Genomic DNA, 20380 nt, shown 5'->3' with positions numbered 1-20380 from the left:
CAGACCAGGAAAACTAAATGTCCCAGACAAGAAAGGTAGGTGTTTAAACAAAAATCACAAATACAAGTGTGTTTGCAAATGTATTGGGCAACCAAAACAGTAAAGTCCTAAGGCAATTGGCAGAGTCAGACTTCTTTCTCATGCTGATGGTCTCACACTCTTTACCCTTTTTGTTAAGGTCTGCCCTAGCAGATCTGAACTCTTGTGCACATTCCATTTCTTTCTTGGCTCAGGAAAAGGTGCTGTTTGGGCTTGCTCCTGCATGACCCTGTTCAGCTCACTAAGGTGGCAGAAAAGTAACACCACAAAAAGAAAAGTCATTATTTTCTACTAAGTTGAACTCTGAACTGAGAGTGAGTGTGGAGGGAACACACAACTAGACTGTGCCAGTCCCAGCATAGTCCAGTTTAGGCTGTTGTGAAGCCATGCCCCAAGTAATTCTTACTTTTCCAAAAGACCTGTCTCCATATAGAGATAGGAGGGCAAGACCAGCCCTCTTGGTATTGTGCTGATTTAGATCTGTTCAAGGTAACTGTGAAACTGCTCTCCAAGTCCCAAGGACTTTTCTACGGTATTCAGAATCCTTTGTAAAGATCAGGGTTGGTTGGTTCAAGAGGTATATAAACACACAAACCAACCGCACTGGGAGCTGGGAAGTGCCCAGTGTCCAGGCAGAGCTTTTAGCACAAGGAGGGCTGTCTCTATGACCCAGAATTCTTATAGACAAAGAAATGAAGGAGGTTAACCCAGCCTTCAGTGAAGAGGAACAAAGCTGCTCACCCTTTCTCCAGAGGATTAAAGCTGATTGCTTAACAGGAATCCAACTTAGGCAGTTTATTTTTCAAAACAGTTGGCAGCTAGAGTTATTACACAACAGGGTTTGAGACACAGACTTGTTGAAAGAGGGAAGGAACCTTGCACCAAACTGTTCAAATGAAACCTTCAGCATCTTTCAGCACTGGCAATATTTAACGTAAAACATCTTATGCCTTTAAAAATATTTTTTAACATTTTTTGTACAAAAATAGAAAAATTTCTCCCTGGCTCTCCAACAGTACTTATTATTCCGGTGTTGAGGAAGCAAAATAAGGATAATGTCTTCATCAGCATTCCAGTTAAAAAGTTGAAAAGTAATAATTGTGGAGGTGTATAAAAACAAAATGAGTATTTTCAAACTCTTTGAAGTGAGGATTTTCAAATGTTGTATTTTTTCATTAAAATATTTTTATAATGATATAATACAATGTACAGTAAGCCTTGCAGAATTTGGGATCAGGTTCTCCTCTCACCTGTACCAGTACCAATAAGAAACAAAAGCTAATTGACACTGGTATGTATTAAAAAACACCTGGCCATCATCTTTTCATTAAGTATAGACATTTTGTCTGATACTAAACCAAAACAGTGTATTACATTTGTTACAAATTAATCTTATTTGATACTATAATAAGTTCTGATTTTTTATATTATTATTTTACGTATCACTGCAGGATTATAATCAAAGTGAAATCTTATTTATAGTTTCCAATAACCTATGCCAAAATTTAACCCAGTACTTACAGATTTCAGCTGTAATATCCATCTGAATGCCAAAGACAGTTATAAGGACCAATACTATTACAGTGCATAGGAAATTAATCTAGAATTATGAGACTCTTCAGATAAATTACCACATGGCATTTTAAAATTACCTTCATTTCTCTTTTTTTGACCATCTTAATTGTTTTGTCATCTCCATTGGGTAAAAAGGACTATAGAAAAGTCGGTTTGTAGGATTACATGAACCTGTCCCAGACAACCTCTAGAAACCCAGAGTTTATTAATCCTTTAATCTTTTCTTATCACAGCAAGTATCTAGGGCCACTTTAATTCTCATTAGTGATATACCTGTAAAACAATAGATGCCAACGGCATTCACACATAACCACTGTTTGAAGGGTTAATCTAAATTCTTTTTGTTTACTCTACACGTCAACTTTCTAGATCTAGAAAATAAAGAAATAAATAAGAATGTGGGGTAGGAGCATACAAAATAATGCCATATTGCTAGCAATTGGCAAATACAGAACTGACCTGATCTGCCTCTCAGAGACTGAAATTAAGCCACTGGCAAAAATCCTATGCAGGCATTTTATTATAGGCAAAACTACCCTCCTGTCTATTATCAAAGATAAAGTGTTGTATCTAGTTGTATCAGCTAACAGTCACTTTCATAAAATAAAAAAGATGAATAAGGTTGTCTTCAAAGTATTCAAGTTATGGTCATGGCGACGATGATGAATGGATGAAATCAGCACTCTTCTATCATTCCTAGGAAAAGTTTTCATGGAGTTACACTACACAGAAGTACTCAACCATGTGTCTGGCTCAGTGAAGAGTAAACATTCCCATTTTTTCCATTCATCTCAGACTGACGTATATGTGAGGTCAGACCATCCTATTGCTTCAGCTGGCTCGGGCTTGCCAGACTTGACTAAAGGCTGTGGGCTTCGTAAGCTGAACACATATGCATAATACATTCTTTTTGTGAAAAGATACACTGTGAGCCTCATCTTAGGTCCTTAATAGTAGCCTCACCAGGTTTTAGTAAAGCCAATCTCCGAAACTTTTATAAATGTAAATGTCATACAGGGTTGAAAATCATAATTATTGACATTCTTCATCAGTAGCAGTAATTGAACAACAAACTCAGCAGGCCTCCCTTAAATGGTTTAATGGCTTATTATATCTCCAGGCTGCCAATCTATCCCTTTCCCTCAATACTTCAGTCACTTTTATGTTTGTAGTCCACATATAATGCATTACACATTTTTTTATTTTTACAATGTCTTTCTTTTAACAAGCTACAGAGCCAGCAGGAACATGCTGTAAATGAGATACGACATCACAGTGTGGCCATCCTAGAAACATATATTCAAAAAATATGCAAATCAGTTCAAGTATATCTCTCCTCAGGTGGGAAAAGGTATGGGAACATGGTCAAGAATCACTTTAAATTATCTTCTGAGTAGAAAACAATAACACTCTAAGGAACCAAAGAAAAGGGGAAGAAAGTAACTAAAATTAACTTCCTTTTTTTCCTTAAAAAGAGGAATTTCTTATGCACTTGGCCATAATCAGTACACAAGAACCTCACCTTCAAAATGCAACTGGGTATGATTCAGCATGAATTACATACACACCAAGCATAATGAACGTGTCATATCTTCACATTAGAGAAAAGCATGTAAAGCCAGAACAGCCGCACTGACCTTGGCACTGCTCAGCATGACTGAAATAAGTCTCTCACTCAGTGGGACTGCAGGGGAGCACATACTGGAAACTTGTGCCAATATCCACTTTTCCATTAATGGGTCAGATTCTGATATCTTCCTATTGACTACAGCTATAAATGAAAGACTGTGTTTGTGCCCCACAGTTTAATGGACGCCTCAGATGAACTTAATAGAAAACCAGTGGTATGATCTGGACAGCAGAATACTTGCTAATATTGCTATAAAGTCAGTGGGGCTGATCCTACTTTTAGTTGCTGTAAATTCAGAGAAAGTTCTGCTCAGATAAATGGAATGAGTTCACATTTTATTAGGGTAAATGAGCCAACTTTTGACAAATCATTCACCAAGCTGCCATTCAGAAGATTTATTCTCCTTGGTATTTAAATAAACACATAATAAGTATGTACCATCAATGCACATGGGAACTGAGTGCAGTGTGGCAGACAACTGTCTCAGTCCTCTTGTTGTCACAGAGAGAGACAAGGCAGCCACTGGCGGGGACCAAGCTGCAAGGAGACATGCCAGATCATTGTGGCTCTGCTCCTAATCTGCTGTATAATTTTAGAAGCGTTTTTTTCCTTCCCCATGCCTCCATCTCCCCTTTTATCATGCTTAGGTAGATTGTCAATTATTTGGCATAATAACATTAGGGACTCAGTTTTGATTGTGACCCGCCAAACTTTAATCTAATAAGAACCTAAGAAATAAGGGCCCATTTTGAAAGGGAGAGAGGCTTTTATTCCTGAAAATCTCTCGGCTGTGACACACGGTTTGAGGCACATCATTTTCAGCAATTAACACCACAGATACACCAAGTCTCTAAGCCAGCATAAACCAGCACTGCTGCTAAAGGAAACGGCCCTTCCTTCCCCTCACCCCCAGCCCACATTCCTCTTCATTCCCTCTGCTACTCCCTGCCTTGTGCCAACACAAGTGTTCTTGTGGCCCCGCAATGAACCAGATCAGGGAACTCATCCAGGTTGAAACTAACCTGGGGAAAAGGAAATTGTTTAGTTTTAACCTGGCAGAGTTCCCTGGCCTGGTTCACTGCACAACCATGTGTGTGCTGGTGCCAGCATGGGGAAAGAAGCAGCCCTGGGCCAGGAAGGAGGAGACAGAGGAACAGGAATGGTGGACCTCCCTCTGAAAGAGGTTGTTGCAGAGCTGTTTCATGCCAGCTTAAAGTGTTTGTAGAAATGTGGCACATATTAAAAAACTCTCTCTTCAAGGAATATTTGTTTTCAGAGGATTAATGCTTCCCAGGATATTCCAGCCTTGGCCATCTGTGGAGCATTGCTTCTCCCTCTCTCCCCCCTGCCCAATATACTGGCATGGAATTAAAGCCCTGGGAAACATGAAAGCTACAGGCCTGGGGATTTTGTGACAAATGCAAAAATGTTCATATTTGTCAAACCATTAGCAAAGGGGCATGGCTGTTGTGAGAGTCTTGACCCCATGCCAAGTACGCTCAAGCCTGCTGAAGGTTGCATGCCTGAATCATACTCACTCTGGCAACTCCCATCGAGATCCCTTCTGCGTCTGTGACAGGTGCCCAGACAAGCACAGTTGACTCCAAGATGTCAAGAGGAAGATTACTGCACATTACCTGAGCCATAGATATTTGCCAAAATGCAGCACTACTTGTATGTGGCTACAGCACTTCAAAGGACAGTCAGGCTCCAGTGCTGCAGCTGCATTTGCCCAACATGGAGCCTGAATGCAGCAGCCCTGCCAGACGCGAGCCAGCTTCTGCAGGTTGAAGCAGGACAGCTTGATGCTGCATGACCAGAGCCTGTGGGGCTGGAAAGCCTAAAACAGGAACAGTGGAGCAGCTCTGGATAGCAACAGCTCAGACCATGCCCAGGCTGGAGGCAATACAACAGTCCCAAATTTGGCAGAAGACAAAATGAAGCCACAGCCTTTACTCCACAGGGTTGGGAATGAGGGAAGAAGGAAAGAAGCAACCTTGAAAGCGTGGAGCAAGCAAAGAGGAGGCAGAAGTTGATAAATCCAAGGGTGAGGAACAGGTACTTCTGTAGCACTGTTTCAGGGTACCATATATTTGGTAGCTTCTTTCCCTAACCTCCTTTACCCTAGGAGAGCTAGTTAAAATACAAAGCAGACATCTAGGGTTTGGGTCTGACAATCTAGGCTGTGTCTGTTAGAGACAAGGGCAAGGCTGTTAGGAATCAGTCAGGCTTCCTGCACTGAGCTGATGGGTGCTGAACTCTCACAGCACAGAGCTCCAGACACTCTGTTAATAGCTAAGCCCAAAGTATTTCATTTTGACTAATCGTCCAAAGTTCAGGGCTGATCCCAAAGTCCTTGGTCAGCAAATCTGGCTAGAAATGTCATACGATTTGGCCTCCACCAGATTCCCAGAAATCTGTGGGCTGGAAATGCCATGAGGATTAGGCAAAAGTGAAATCTTCCTCTTAGTTTATCTAGATATATTTGTCCCTGCTCAGCAGAGCAAATATGTTTGCTTTCCATATTTGCCTACCAGTTTAAGGCTTTTTTGTAACTGCTGCCAATTTTTGGCTACTTTAAAGCCTGACAAATCTTTCTTCTCTTCTGTACCATGTTATGTTTGCTGGGAGCACTGATTAATCCCTTTCCACCGTCATTCTTCAAGAGCAACCTTCACCGTATGCGTTTAGGAGGAGTGGCTTCAAGGCTACAGCAAGCCAGACAGAGCAATGTTGAAAATGGAGCTGCCTGCTAAAAATAATCAATTCTCATTCTGGCGGGTTTCCATGTCACTCTCTGACCTTTGGTCAGACTCTGCCTGCCACTTCCACGCATCCTCAAAAGATGTAAATTTTTCTTATCTCTAGAATTTGTACTCTGTTGGATGGGATGAGCACTAAACACTTTGTTTGCACAGTGTGCATAGAATGAGACACTTTCACAAGTTCTACTCTAACCAGCCCTGGTGACACAGGGAGGGAAGTGAAGCTGAAACTGAGGAAGGTTATGTTATGACTTAAGCCAAGGAGAGATGTCCTCTTCTCCATGAAATTGTACCAGTGTGAGACCCTGTCCCCAGCTATGTGACACTGACCTGCCTACCAGAGTATACCACCTTTTCCCGCACATGTGAGTGTGCTGTCATTTACTTCCTGCAAAATCATTTGGCTCAGTTCATCCATCCATCCACCTGGTACTGCTTGAATTCAGGATCACTCATGGGATGTTTCATTGGCAGAATGGCTGGGGCAGTAACCTCTGGCAAGGTAGATGATGATGATCTCCTGGGAACAGCAACATCTTCTACCAGCACAGCTGTATTTGTCCACAGCTGTGTAAACTTTGACTAGCTAAATCCAGCTATTCAAAAATAGACTTTCAAATCAATCCCAGGCCCCTTGAGCTCAAGTTGAGTGAAGTCTCCTCTATGTCACACAGCTCTTCAACTTCTGGGAAGAGCTCCAGCAGTTAAAACTACTGAACATGAAACAACGGAGGAGGGGGTATCAGGCCTTGTAAAGCTTCCAGCCTAAGTGCTCCCTTCTCCAAACAGAACTAACACCTTAGAGCAATCTGAGTAAAAAGTATTAAAACCATTCCTGTGCTTTAAGAGACCTAACATGGGCAATGGTGAGTAAAGTTGATAAATACAGATGCCCGCACACAGATCAAAGACAAAGCAGAACTCTCAAATGGCAATAAATAAGTAATGTTATTAAACACTCCCTCAGCCTCTCCAGCAGCGTCCTTTAGGACTTCTGGATATGTAAACTGCTCTTTACAGCTACAGGTAAGCAAGTTTATAAAATAATGATCGTGTCATTATTTCCCCCCCATATACAGTAACTAATATCTTTGCAGTTGTCAGTCAATGTGCTGTGATGTGCAGTTCAAACAGTAGAGCCAAGAAAGAGAGATGTTTCACGAACACACTACTAGCTACGCATACATGTATGTGCCATATTTACACACAGACACAGATCCTGCCGTGGGACTGGATGGGCAAATAAACACTTCTTCAAGGACATTTCCAAATAAAATGATGAAGAAAAACTCAGAACAGAGAAAACACAAGGAAATAAAACTGTATGGGCAGGTTTTCCCAGCTGTCATCTAACTTTTTCTCACTAATTAAAGGAGGAAGTGGAAGAAAATAAGAAATATAAAATAATTTAGGAAATACCCATATTTAAGAGGCATATTCAGAGGGAAGGTTATAAAACCCTTGTGAGGCAGGAGAATTAGTTCTGTAGCTTGCCAGTCAAGACTGACAAAAGCCAGGTAGAGTGAAAATTATTGCTGTGGTCATTATCAGGAAGGGAAGAGATGAGGAGAAACCAGAACCTGTGCTTCCTCTGTGTTGTGTATACAGCTCAGTCAGTCCTGGAGTCACCAGGAAGATGTCCATTCTTTTCAAGGGATGCTGAATCAGACTAACTGAAAAAAACAAACCATGCAGAGACTGGAAGGAACACGGACCACGAACCACCCCAAGTAAAACTCATCTGGAGCACACGCAGGGACAGCTGAAATTCCAGAGTCTTTTGTTGGAAAATGTCTACTGAAAGAGCAGGGGGCATTTAGTGGGAACTGGCTTTTTCATGACAGTATTCACCCACTATTATGCCAAGGATGATTTCCTTTTATTCAGAAAATGAAAAAGGATCTAAGAAAAATGTTGATGAAAAGGAAAAAAAAATTGTAATTGAAATATTTTCCACTGGAAATAAAGGAACTGAGCCATTTGCCTGCTGGCAGTCAATATGTTCTCTCATCCCACTCAGACTAACCCTCCACATCCCACCTGATGCCTCTGGAGACTGGCCTCCCAGAGTTGCAGTGCAACTCAACCCCCTGCCTGAGATCATAGGGAGAACAACCCAGTCTTTCCAGCCCGCCCCAGCTCCCCAGGTATTTTGGCACGATTTCACTGACACAGGCCTTTTCACTTGTAGAGGAACTCAGAACTGGAAAAACTTGAGATATTTGAGGTCAGAACCAAGCATGTCAGCAAAGCTGAGCTGAAAGGAATCTTGCACAATGTCTGTGTACTCTGTGCCAGGAAGCAGTTAGTCCTAATACCCCTCCAGTTCATTAGCATCAAATAGACTTACAAGGGGTGGGGGTGGGGGGGGTGGAAGAAAGAAGCTGGCTGTCCTTATTCCTACAGATCAATTCCCTTCTGTACATACATACCCCTCTCCTCCTTGTAAAGGCATATCCCCCTTGCACCTAAATGCCATTGCCTCTGGCAAGGGTGTCTCTTTCACATGAGGGATTACACTGCCTAATTGCCGTGAGCTATGGAAATCTAACATTCTGCTGGGTCTGCAGAGCTCCTTTAACATTCATCCCATCATCCTCTCAAGTGCAGCTGGTGTGTTTCTCAAGAGCCAGACTGGGCTGATCCCATTCTCTGGAAAAGGACACACATTGTTGCTCAGCAATGGGTGTGCTGGGAAGAAATTCTAGCTGTGGCAAGATTTCAGCAGGCAGTTGCAGTCTGCAGTAAAACTGAATTCAGTTGGCTATAGCCAAGCCTTGTGTGGGTTCCTGGTGACTGTTCAGACAATCACGGTCCCCAGGGCTGGCTGCACCTAGGCACTTGCCCATTTTCACAGGGTATTCAGCTCTTTCTTTGCCTTGAAGTCTGTCAGTGGGCATTACAGCCACATTCAGCACGTATCTTTTTCTTTATGATTCAAAAAACTATACTGCACCTCAAGTGAGACCATCCTGTACAGCAGATTGGCTGTGTTCAGCTCTGAACGCATACAGATGCAGAAATGGTAATAGTTCTGGCCAGGAGATCACGAAATCTTGCTATGGAACATGTTCTCTGGCCTAATACATCGGAAAACAGCTGTCTGTGTTTTAAGTGTCAGGCTGGAATAGGCATATACTGGCTTGTTATAACCACTGTCTATATAAAATGCAAACAGTGACATAGTAAAAAGCAGCATTTGCAAAATTATTGTCAGATAGTCTGAAGTGCTGACTCACTTTCCCACACAAGAACTTACTATCTCTTCTAGCAGTCCTCAGGTTTCTTCTCTACTCACTACACACTCAGTGAGACATGACAAAAAGTGCACAATCGTGCTTAAAGACTTTGGCCAGATTTTCAGCCAATTTATGTCATTGCATGTAACAGCCACTAGCTACATGTATAAAGCATGCTGTCTGGTCAAGGACTCCACAGACTCTGAGCAAGGTTCTCACCCAGCAGTACATGTAAGATTTTAAAAGAGTTCTTGATTGTTAGAAATTTCAGTGTCAAAACAATACAAAACAGTATTTTCAAATTCCACCAAGCTCAAAAAACATGTCAACCACCTTGTTTTGTTCATGGAAACCCTATAATAATTAGTATCTTCTTGCAGCTTCACACAATATAGAAACCCATCCCAGCTATTTCCGACCCCAATTCCTCATTCAGATCCTTTTGTATGCTGAACTGACTCTCACAACATAACTCTAAGCATGTAAAGTTAAGTGGATAAACAATTACAAGAGGTTCAAATTGGGCTTAATGAAAACTCCATCATGTAGAAATCTAGGGAAATCAAACTTTTCACAGCTTTTGAAAAGTTGTATGGATAGGGAAATTTTGGTTATTGTTTGAGTCCAAGCCTGACAAGAAAAAAGGAAAGGAATAGACTGTTGTTTAGTTAAACTCTGCACTGCAGCCTGTGTCTGGGTTGCCTGAGCAAAAGAGGGTAACCAAAGAGTCCTTGTACTGCCCAAAGCTGTGAATTCTCTCCAGCACCAGATGGGACTTAATGCAGTCCATGGAGTGGTGAGAAGATTCCAACGCAGTTCTTTGCAGGAAAAATGAAACCCTTTCAACTGGCTAGTCACAGCCTCTGGGTACTTATGGTTTTGTTTTCTTTATTACTTTGCTGTGAGTGAGCAGAATTTTCCTTCACCAAGTCACTTGCATTTTTTAAACGACACACATTAAAGCCAAGCTGACCAATACACAAAACCCCTGGGAGCTCTATGGGCTAGTTGCAGGCACAATGGTGATATGAAGACTATTGCAGCAGCTCAGTTATTCCTTCCTGATGCTTCATATCCACAGCACCCATCTGTGCTTGGAGTCAAACAGTTTTTCTCTGAGCCTTCATACCCAGATCAGTTTTAGGAAACAAAACCAAGTATAATAATAATTCTATTCATTAAGGCTAAGGCTTGTAATGGTACTTAGCCATGAAAAGATGCAGCCAGTGGGATTTTCAAATTGCCCAAGTAGATTACACATCTAATTCCCATTGACAGCCAGTGGGAATTAGGTCCCAAACTCCCTTAGGCACTTTTATTAATCCTATTAGGTGTCTGTCTGCATCTTTGTATGCTTAAATACCTTTGTAAACCTGGGCAAAGGTGTACTCCCATGCTCCTTAGTTTGCTTTTTAGGGTTTTGGTAATAGAACAAAGTCAGACCTTCTAACTTACCTTGCAGATCTCAAGATTTGGAGTATGAACTACAATCAGGTCATTCTTTGCTACCCTTGGAACCTCTGACGTTAGAGCAGTAGACCTGCTGAGGTGTGTTCAGAGGTTGCTTACTAGTGCTGACTCATTGCTGCTAGCGCCACTCTTCTATAATCAGCTGCCCATCCCCTCAGCACTGCTAGAACAGGTCAGGGAGCCCAGAACAGAACCAGAAGGCTCAAGCCTTGTGGCATTGAACCTAAACACTCAGAAGCACTTCCTCTTTATTTTATGTTGCCATAAACATAGATACAGGATATAACAATGAAGACGCATTTCACCTGAATTTTGCTGTGGCCACAGCTGGTTTGTATTCTTCTGGCTGAAGGGCACATGGAATATGTGCAGAGTACTGATGGGACTAAGCCAATTCCCTGGAAGCACAATGGTGCAATTTTCAAAAGACCACAGCCGTGGTTTTTCTAAGTCTTTGAGAATGCATCCTTTACTGAAATGGCTTTGTCACAATGTGAAACTAAGTAGACCAAAGTGAAAGCAAACATTCCCCTTCTCTGAAAAGCTCCAGCGTGATCACAACAATACCAGTTGAACCCTACTCTAAGCTACAGTAGTGCTGGTGACTATTTAGAAAATAATTAACTGAACTTTACATGACATTCAGATGTTTCTTGGCTCAAATATCAGTCTATTCCTCTGCTGAATTCTAGGGATTCTGCAAACAATGAAAAATATTTGCTTAATGGTAGACTTGCATGCTATGTTCTTGTTGTGCTGAGTCACTGTATCTGTGAAGACAAATGCTGAAAAGAATATTAGATAGAAAAACAACTTTGCTAGATAGACTTTGAGTGTGATGAAGATCTGTCATAAATATGAAGCAAATAATGGAGTGTTTTTATGAAAATGTGTTGCTGGGTTTAAAGGCATTATTTTCTGTTCCCCAAGGAGATTCTACAAAAAATGTGGAATTTTTACTTTGTTGAGATAAAATTGGTAAATAGAAAGGTTAAATAGTCTTTGGCTCTTATTATATCAAGAAATGAAGAGTAGGCTCGGAAGTGGACTTATGCTTGTTAGGCCATGTGTCCCCCTGCATTTCCATTTCCATTGCTGACTATGGATTGAGATCACTTAATGCTTCAGAACAGTCAAGTTCTGAACACCTACAGCTGAAAGAAGAGTTAAATCCAGTACCCTGTCCATATCCACTCACACCATATGAATAAAACTGTGCTAAACAGTTTTCTTCAGCTCTCAGCTCTGAGGCTGGGATGGTGCAGACCTGATGATTGATGCTTGACCCTTCATCACTGTTGCCTGACTTGATAGTGCCTGATAACTCTTGTCTTGGTAGTGGGCTCAAACTTATGTCAGGGTGACAGTGTAAACGGATGCACTACATTGTTCCCTGAAAATCTTAATAAGGAGAAGCTTGTTGCCTGGCAGCCCAGAGAATGTTCCAAGACCAAATTGCCAGCTTGTAAAGAGAAAGGCGAACAGATCATGAAAAAAGCTTGGTTGAAACAATGAGCGTAAAAAAGAAATTTTTTTTTTTTAAAAAAGTACAGCTTAGTCCCTCAGACATTTTCCCTTTTACTGCTGGGTGGGAGGGCTGATGTCTGTGTGCATGTCCACATATGTGTGTGTGTGTGTGTGTGTGTGTGTGTGTACACAGTGCTGGAATTGGAATTTCACCTATCTGAGGGAAACTGCATTCTGAAGTGTCATGAAAAACTGGATATTCAATTTATTGTAGAGAACAACATCTTCTAAAAAGCACCATGACAGATCCATGAAAACAGACAGACACAGCAGAGAACTAGATGTCTGGTAAAAGAAGCAAAGGTTTCAAATTTGGCCATAGCCACTAAGTGGACTTACGAAACACTTGCACCTAATACCCATGTTCTTAAAATCATCTGTTGCCAGCAACTGTTGCCTGGTTTTTTGCAAACAACAGTTGCAGTGTTTCAGTTTCACAAAGATGTTTTTGTTACAAAACAAATATGTGTGCAGGTGCATCCTAAAACAAATGGCTTAGATGCCATCAGTGGGACTGGCTTTCATTTATGAAGCAGAAAATAAAAATGACCCAAAATAGCTCTTTCACTAAGAAGGATTTATTCATGATCATAACTGTGTCCATGCTGAAATCAGGAGGATGGCAAATAAAAACTACACAGATTGTGCAAAGGATAATGTAATTTCAAAAGAGAGATGGCACCTAGTAAATATTGGTATGGAAAGATAAACTGAGCAGCAGCTGCACACTAGACACTTCCTCACTCAAAATGGAAGACTGTCTTAATGACTTACAGCTTGCAAGCTTCTTACTGAATGAAGCCTTGACTGGTACTTTCTGGACTAAACCACTTAACACAATCCTTTTAGTATTAAATACTGCCAGTATCATAAAAATATCTCCAAACACAAAAGCATCCTTCATATGTACTAAATACAAACTGCAACTGAAAAAAGCTATGATGTCAGACATCTCCTCAGAAGGATTTGAGAAATTCTTTTGAATGACTTGTGCAGGATGTTTGTGCTCCGGAACAGCTCAGAATGGCTCAGCACTTCTAACCAGCTAGTCGAGGACCCAAGTAGGTTTGCAGGAAAGTACACGTCACTTATAGCAGGTATTCAGTGGTAAAGAGCTAAATAGTTTTTGAAAGATCTGATTACTAATCGGTTCCCTTTTATTTGCCATGTGCTTTCTCCATGGATGGATTCATTGGATGTGCAACAATAATTGAGTTTCATCCCATGGGTGAAGTCCATTTGGTGACTTAAGTGCAGTCACTTGTCAGGATGGATTTTTCCACAAACGTACATTTTTAAAGTTTGCATGTCCTTTGTCAATACCTCTGCTCTCCAAGGGACAGCATGTCAACTTCCTACACTCTTACATTTGACTGATACTGAAAATCCGTCTGCTATGGTTCTCTGATGTCCATTTGATGGAGAAGGCTTTTTGACAACTCCTGCCTCTCCAGAGCTCTTACCTCTTTGTTTTTGTTCTGGTTTGGGTTTGTGGTGGTTTGTTCCCCCCCGCCCCCCCTTTCCCAATAGCAGAACCTTTTATTCAGGCTAGCAGCATTTTAATCTTCTTTTTCCGTTCCCATCTTCCACAGCAAGCAGTTCCCAAACTGATAACTCTAATGAACAAGCACATTGAAGCTTTAAGGGCTGCTAATATACTCCCTCTCAGCTCATCCCTCAGCCTTCATCTAAAGGTAAGCATTAAGCTCATGACACAAGGGGAGACAGAAAATAAAAGCCGCACCAATGGGAACAAAAGAGGAATTGAAACTATTGCAAAAGAAGAAAGCAGTAGAACAACTGGTACAAGATTAACCAGGCCACTGCATTATGGTCTTGCACAACGTACTTGTTTTACTGGGTGGTACTACGTGCAAGGAAAAATTTTAGATCTATCTGGCAATTATTCCAGAAGGAGGAGACAGGCAGTTGGAAATGAGCATCACTTTGTTCCCAAAGCTACCCTCAAGATCAGAGAAAGAGTAGATGGTAGCTCTTACTTTCTTTGTCAGGATCAAAGAACTGATGGTCCCAGACACAGTAAATTCAATGCTGAATGAGCTGTGAAGAACCTTACAGAACTCTGGACCTGAAGATGATAAATCTGTTTAAGTCACTGTCTTTACCTGACGGTGGCCAGTACCAAATAATCGTGAGAAAGAAACAGTGGATAAGGTTACTCAATGCTGCAAGAAAATGTCCACTTAAATCCCAGGAGATCAAATCTAGCTCTTGTAGACAGCACAAGAAATACATGCTGTTCATCTATGACATTTTTTTCCATCTCATATTCCTGTCAACTTGACAATAAACCTCATCGGTTTCACCTTTGAGATTGATTTTCCTCTTTCAACTTTCCTTTTAATTCATTATAACCTCAGTAGCTTTTATGTTGGTGACGGTGCTTGCAGTTTGCTTTTGTAAAATACTAATAGTCAACAGCAGCTTTTAAAGCCTTATTTTTGTAAAACAGCATGAACCAAAACAACCACACTCCATGCAATCAACTGAAATAGAAAAGAAGGATTAGGGAAGCATGGAAGTACAAGTTGCTAAAGCACCACTTCCTCCCCCTCACAGGAGGTACTCAAGTGGGAAACCTTCATTACAGTACTTGCATTTGCACTGTTTTCCTGTTGATGCATATTACTTATTACATGAACTGATATAGAGAAAAGAAACTCATTAAACAGTGCGCTTTTTAATTTATTTGAATGTAGAAAAATAGGCAGCATTTCCATTCTTTTCTTCAGAACATGATCCAATTAAAAATTGGGGGTGGGGGTGGGGGGGTGCTGGAAGCAGCATTTTAAAGCATTGTTTCTCACTTTGAGATAGAAAGCCAGTTTCCCTGACTAAAACTGGCTGGATAATTCCAGGCTGGAGAGTCCCAGGCTGCCAGTCTGTGAAAATGTCTCCATCTACTGTGTTTCGATCAAAGTCCAGCTAAACATTCTGAAAAAGGAGTTTGAAGACCATCTTGTGAAGTGTTGCCATGGCAGTTTTGATTTCCAGCCAAATAAAAATAAGACTACTTTTTGGCTGTTCAAACACTGCTTTCATATCTCCCTGTTGTTTGGTTTTTAGCTTGCATCCATGAAAATATACATGTATGACCTTTAAGAAAAAAAGTTGCAGTGATTTCATTGACCATGTTTTATTGGCTTACCAAACAGCAGCTGCCCTGGACCCCAGCTTGAACACAATTCTGATTTGCCATTTCCTTCACGTGTTTAGGGGGCTATTTAGTAGTGTCAAGAGGGAAGCATGACTACAGTTCTGCCCCCTCATTGTTCACATCTGATGGAAAGCCATGGTACTAGTCAATATATATGAGAATAGCCAGACCAAAGAGAAACAAGGTCTTCAGCGAGCAATAAAGGAGATCTGTTTTCTTGCAGTTTTGTGTCTCGTGGTTGGATTCTCCTGTGTGTAAGAACAAACTCCCTCAGAAGCAGGAACACTGGTAATAGTGCTCTCCAAGGGGATTCCTAGCTATCCACTTGAACTCCTACTACAGCCTTTCTACTCCTACTACAGGCTTGCAGGGGCATTCATATGGTATCTCTCTCCATACAGCTGTGCATTTTCACAAAACATAACTTCATGTCCTTAAGCCTGCCACCCCTGTATTCGATTTGTTTGAAATTGGCCCAACAGTAATTGCAAAGGGACTGAGACACACAAATACAGAGACAGCAAGATCTCATAAGCTTTGTATCCTTAGGAAACAGGCAAACAAGACCTTTCTGGCTTGGGATTTGGCACAAAGCTGAGTTACTTGGACTACAGTCAAACTGACAACGTAACAAATGGAACACTTAGGGGCTGCAACCGTTATGACCTCACTAGTCTGGCATGTGCTTCTGGTTCAGCCCTGTTCTGCTACCAGTTTTCTAACTCTGGCCACCGTCACAGGAATTTTGGAACTTGAAACCCAGACTGCTAACCAAGACAAACCTGTCAAGGGCTGACTGTTAACAAAAAGCAGACAGTGGCTTGCCCTTTTCTCCTCCTCCTGTGTAGTTTAAATGCTAAAGTGACATGGATTGTTGTCAGTGGACAAAAGAACTTACTGGAACAGCTGCACAATAGCAAATACCAGCAACAATCCAGGCTCTAGATTCTTAGAATATACTGGAGCTAAAGCAAAAGACTGAGGAATCTGGAGATGAGTTTCTGTGAGAAGAATACAGATAACACGTGATTCACGCGAGAGAAGAGGGTTCTACTCTGAGGACCAGTTCTCAAATACAAACTCCTAAATTTCCCTTGGAAAATACCACAGCCACTTGAAGGAGGCATCTAAGGGCATGAGAGACAGCTGTGACATCAGGATAATTCAGAGGGGTTTTCCCCATATTTTACACTTCTAACAGTGGGACCATTTACAAAACTATGGCTCCAAAGCCTCCTCAAGAAGTGTCAGATAATGATGCCACATCATCAGCCTGAAGGAAAGCTCAGAACATCTAATATCAACCATTAGATGGCAATCCCCAAACCCCACATTTTCATCTTAATTTGGAGCCCTACACACACTTCCAATTGCTAATGTGGGAGAAAATAAGAAACCAAAAAAACCCCCAAGTAGCTCTGTAAAAGTGGAACTAATGAAGACTGCTTCCCTGGGGACATTTGTCTCACAGCTGATTGGTTTGAAAATTAAATGGTAATATTTTGGCAGCAGGAATTCACCCCTTTCTAGACATCAGTGAATCCACAACAAAGAGCAATATTGTGAATGCCCTAGGCACAGGAAAAGCCAAAATTTACTGCTTACTGGACAATGAAGAACCCTGAAAAGGGAACCTTGACCTCACCTGCTTTCCATTAAAGGTTGAGCTCAGCTTGCACTACGTTTTCAGGAGCAGTAACAATAAGGTCTCTCCTGTCATTTATTTTCAGGAAACTTGTATGAAATTTGCATACATTTGTAATTCATTTTGAGAACTAACCACCTCTGCCTCATGTAAGTGAAATGGTTCAACTCTTTCAAAAGATTGTGAGGAGACAGAATGAAATCCACAGTATGCCCACAGTATGGAATCAACCTTCATTTCTTCAGGCTAGAAAATAAAGCAGCATTAGGGCTGAATGCAGAACAGTGTTCACATTCAATACAGCCTCCCTGCGGGGACTTCCTGAAAAAAAATGCTAGTGTTATCTTGGCCAAAGAAGCTGTCTGAGTGGCAGAGTAGTGCTCCCAGCTTCTGAGGTAAGTCATCACCTTTGCCTGACACTCCCAGTCTTCCACAAGCATAACATGGGCAGCTGTAGCCTTGGCTCTAAAGCTTAAAATAGGATCATTTTTACTTCTTAAAAAACTTTGAAGAAGTTTGCTACCTACATTCCTTTATAGTGAATCAGACAGGTCCAGGACATACAATTGCTGTTAGTAAATGGGTGTAACACCTCAGTGTAGCGGGAAAGAGAGCAGTGTTAGGATGAATAAAGTTGGAACAGCATACATCACTGCAAGAGTTTCCTTTTCACTCTCTCCACAATTTCCAAAGGGGATGTTCACTGCCAGTATTCCCTGTTACTGCATGCACCCCAAGATTCCCTCCTTCTGATATGTGTGTGATAATGGGCTCAGGTGCTGAGTGGTGGAAACTTTACAGGCAGTTTTACAACCATGGAAGTGACAGGAAGATTCTGCCATTTTTACCAGAGGCAGAACCATTCTGTGGCAGAACAGGAAAAGAGATTCTGAAAGAGCCCACCTAGCAACCTTCTGTCTGTAACATGGTACATTTGTGTGTATGGGATGTGTTACAGAAAGACAGATCTGGATTTGGAGAGGCTGCAATTGTTCAGAAAAGCCTGGGATGTTAACCAGCCTACAGAGAACATTATTTCCATGTTACTTCTGCCCTATTGACTAATTCTTAGAACAAACAGACTTTACGAAATTCAGACTTCAGCTGCGTAAGTGGGTAAAAAGTGGAGCTTTATGAAATCATGAAAACAAATACAGCTTTAAATGAAAAGCTTGTCTCAGTCTGTGCCACTGCCTCCCTCTCCTGCACAATGTGATTGTACTTGACATTCCTCTTTCAACCTCTACATTTTAATTGTAAATTAATCACTGACTTGGACATCTCTCTACTGTGCATTAATATGGTTGATATTAACAACAATATTGCTCTCCAGGCATTTGGAATGTGCAAGACTTTTTGTGCACCAAATGGCTCATATTAACTTCTGGAATAGCCAGGTGCAAACTCTATTGCAGTGTTTCAAATTAGTTCAATTTCTCTAACTGCTTCTCCAGTAATTGATGGCTCAAATTATAATAAAGTACAGTTCCTCTACATGATATATGTTACAACTACTACCTGTTATGCTGAATATTGCATTGCTTTGAAACTGCATTACCATCTACCTACACCGATCAGATCTTTCCTTTAAAGGAACTACTTATGAACCAGAAAGTGTCTTCAAATCATTCAGAAATTATACATATGCTCACGCACTTTATCAGTTGCTGACAGAATGGGGATGGCAAAATTACTGTCAGTCATGTTGCATTCAATGTCACATAAAGACCTGCTTTTTACTATACCTTAAAATTGACAATAAATGCCAGTCGTCTCTCCTTGCCCCATTACTGCATCCAGACACAGCTAGTAATGCTTAAAAGATATGCACCTTCATCTTAACTGCTTTTAAATTCCAGTTTCATTCTTTCTTTCTTCTGCATACAGTTATTCTCCTATGCCTGCATCTAAAATACTCTCTACTATTCTCTTTTTCTGAAGTGCATGATTACAGTGGGTTGTATTTTTTTTCACATGGAAACAACATGTAAAAAACAAACAAATCAACCAAATCCTGATAGCTTACTGACCCTTAACTGTTTCAGTTCAAATGTCATGCCTGTTGGGAAAACAGGGAGGAATGGGTGGATTTGACTTTGGGGATATGGGCACCTTGAGGTGTGGCTAGAGTCTGGACCCTGTAAACTGCCTCTTGCAGCCCATCATGAATTGGCAGATCTGTTTGGGCACTCTGAACTCTGGGAGCTGCTTGCAGCTGCTCAAGGAAACCAGCACTAACAAGAGCACCAATTTCCTGCACCACAGCCAAATCTGCAGTTCATCAGAAATATATTTAGAACTTTGATTTTGATCCAATATGGACTGAAGCCAAATTTAAAAATAACAACATTTCTAGCAAATCAGGTAAGTTGTGTTTCTGCAAGCTCCAATTATAATACTTTATATTATTTCTTCTTTAAACAGAGATTATAAATGTCCTCTTCTACTCCTGAAACCAATGTCCTCAGTTTATTCACAGAAAAAAACTGAAGGGCAGACATCAAAGAGCAAGAGTCCTCACCCAGCTTGCTTTGCCAGGTGTTACAATATGAAATTAAGGATATCCATCCTCCCAGTCTGCAATGCAAAGGGCACACCCACATTTGTAGGGGTCACAAAACTGATGCTGAGTTCAGTTAAACAACCATAGTCACCATAGATGTTGTGCTGCAGATTAAAATGTCATCTCAGCATTCAGTAGCATTCAAAAAGGCAAACTGTGTTGAGAACTCTTGAGAGTAGCATTCAAAAAGGCAAACTCTTGTTGAGAACTGTGTTGGGAACTGAGAAAAAAAACCCCATAAAACATCACTAGGCTGTTCAGTGTCTTCACTACTGCATGCAGTGCCGGTTCTTCCCGGTCAGTTTCAAAAGCTACAGTAGAATTGGGATGGCACAACTTCTGAACAAGGAGAAACTGAGTATACTGCAAGTCTACAGTGTAGTAAGAAATCTACAGATTTCTGAATTCGCAGCTGACAAGGAATTGTTAATATACAACCTTTGAACTAGTAATGCTATTAAGCAAAGAATGTGAAACATACAAATTCAAATGGTTGTTATATCGCCGCATTCATTGTGTTGTGTAAGTTAATCTAAAAGGATTCAAAAAGCAATCAGTTAAACTCATAGAACAGAAGTCCATCCAGTGGTCCTAAAAAGAAAGCTTTAGCACCAATACTCCAGAACCAAGTCCCTAAGTTACAGAAAGCTGAAAATGGGGAAGATGTACCCAGGGACTGGTCCATCCACATTCACCAGTTCTTACATTCTTAACATGAACATTTAATACTTACCACTCTTGGGTGAGAT

This window comes from Falco rusticolus, chromosome 8 (genome assembly GCF_015220075.1).
Source record: "Falco rusticolus isolate bFalRus1 chromosome 8, bFalRus1.pri, whole genome shotgun sequence".
NCBI classification, from domain to species: Eukaryota; Metazoa; Chordata; class Aves; order Falconiformes; family Falconidae; genus Falco; species Falco rusticolus.
The sequence above is the reverse complement of the archived record's forward strand: the minus strand, read 5'-3'. Positions refer to the sequence as shown.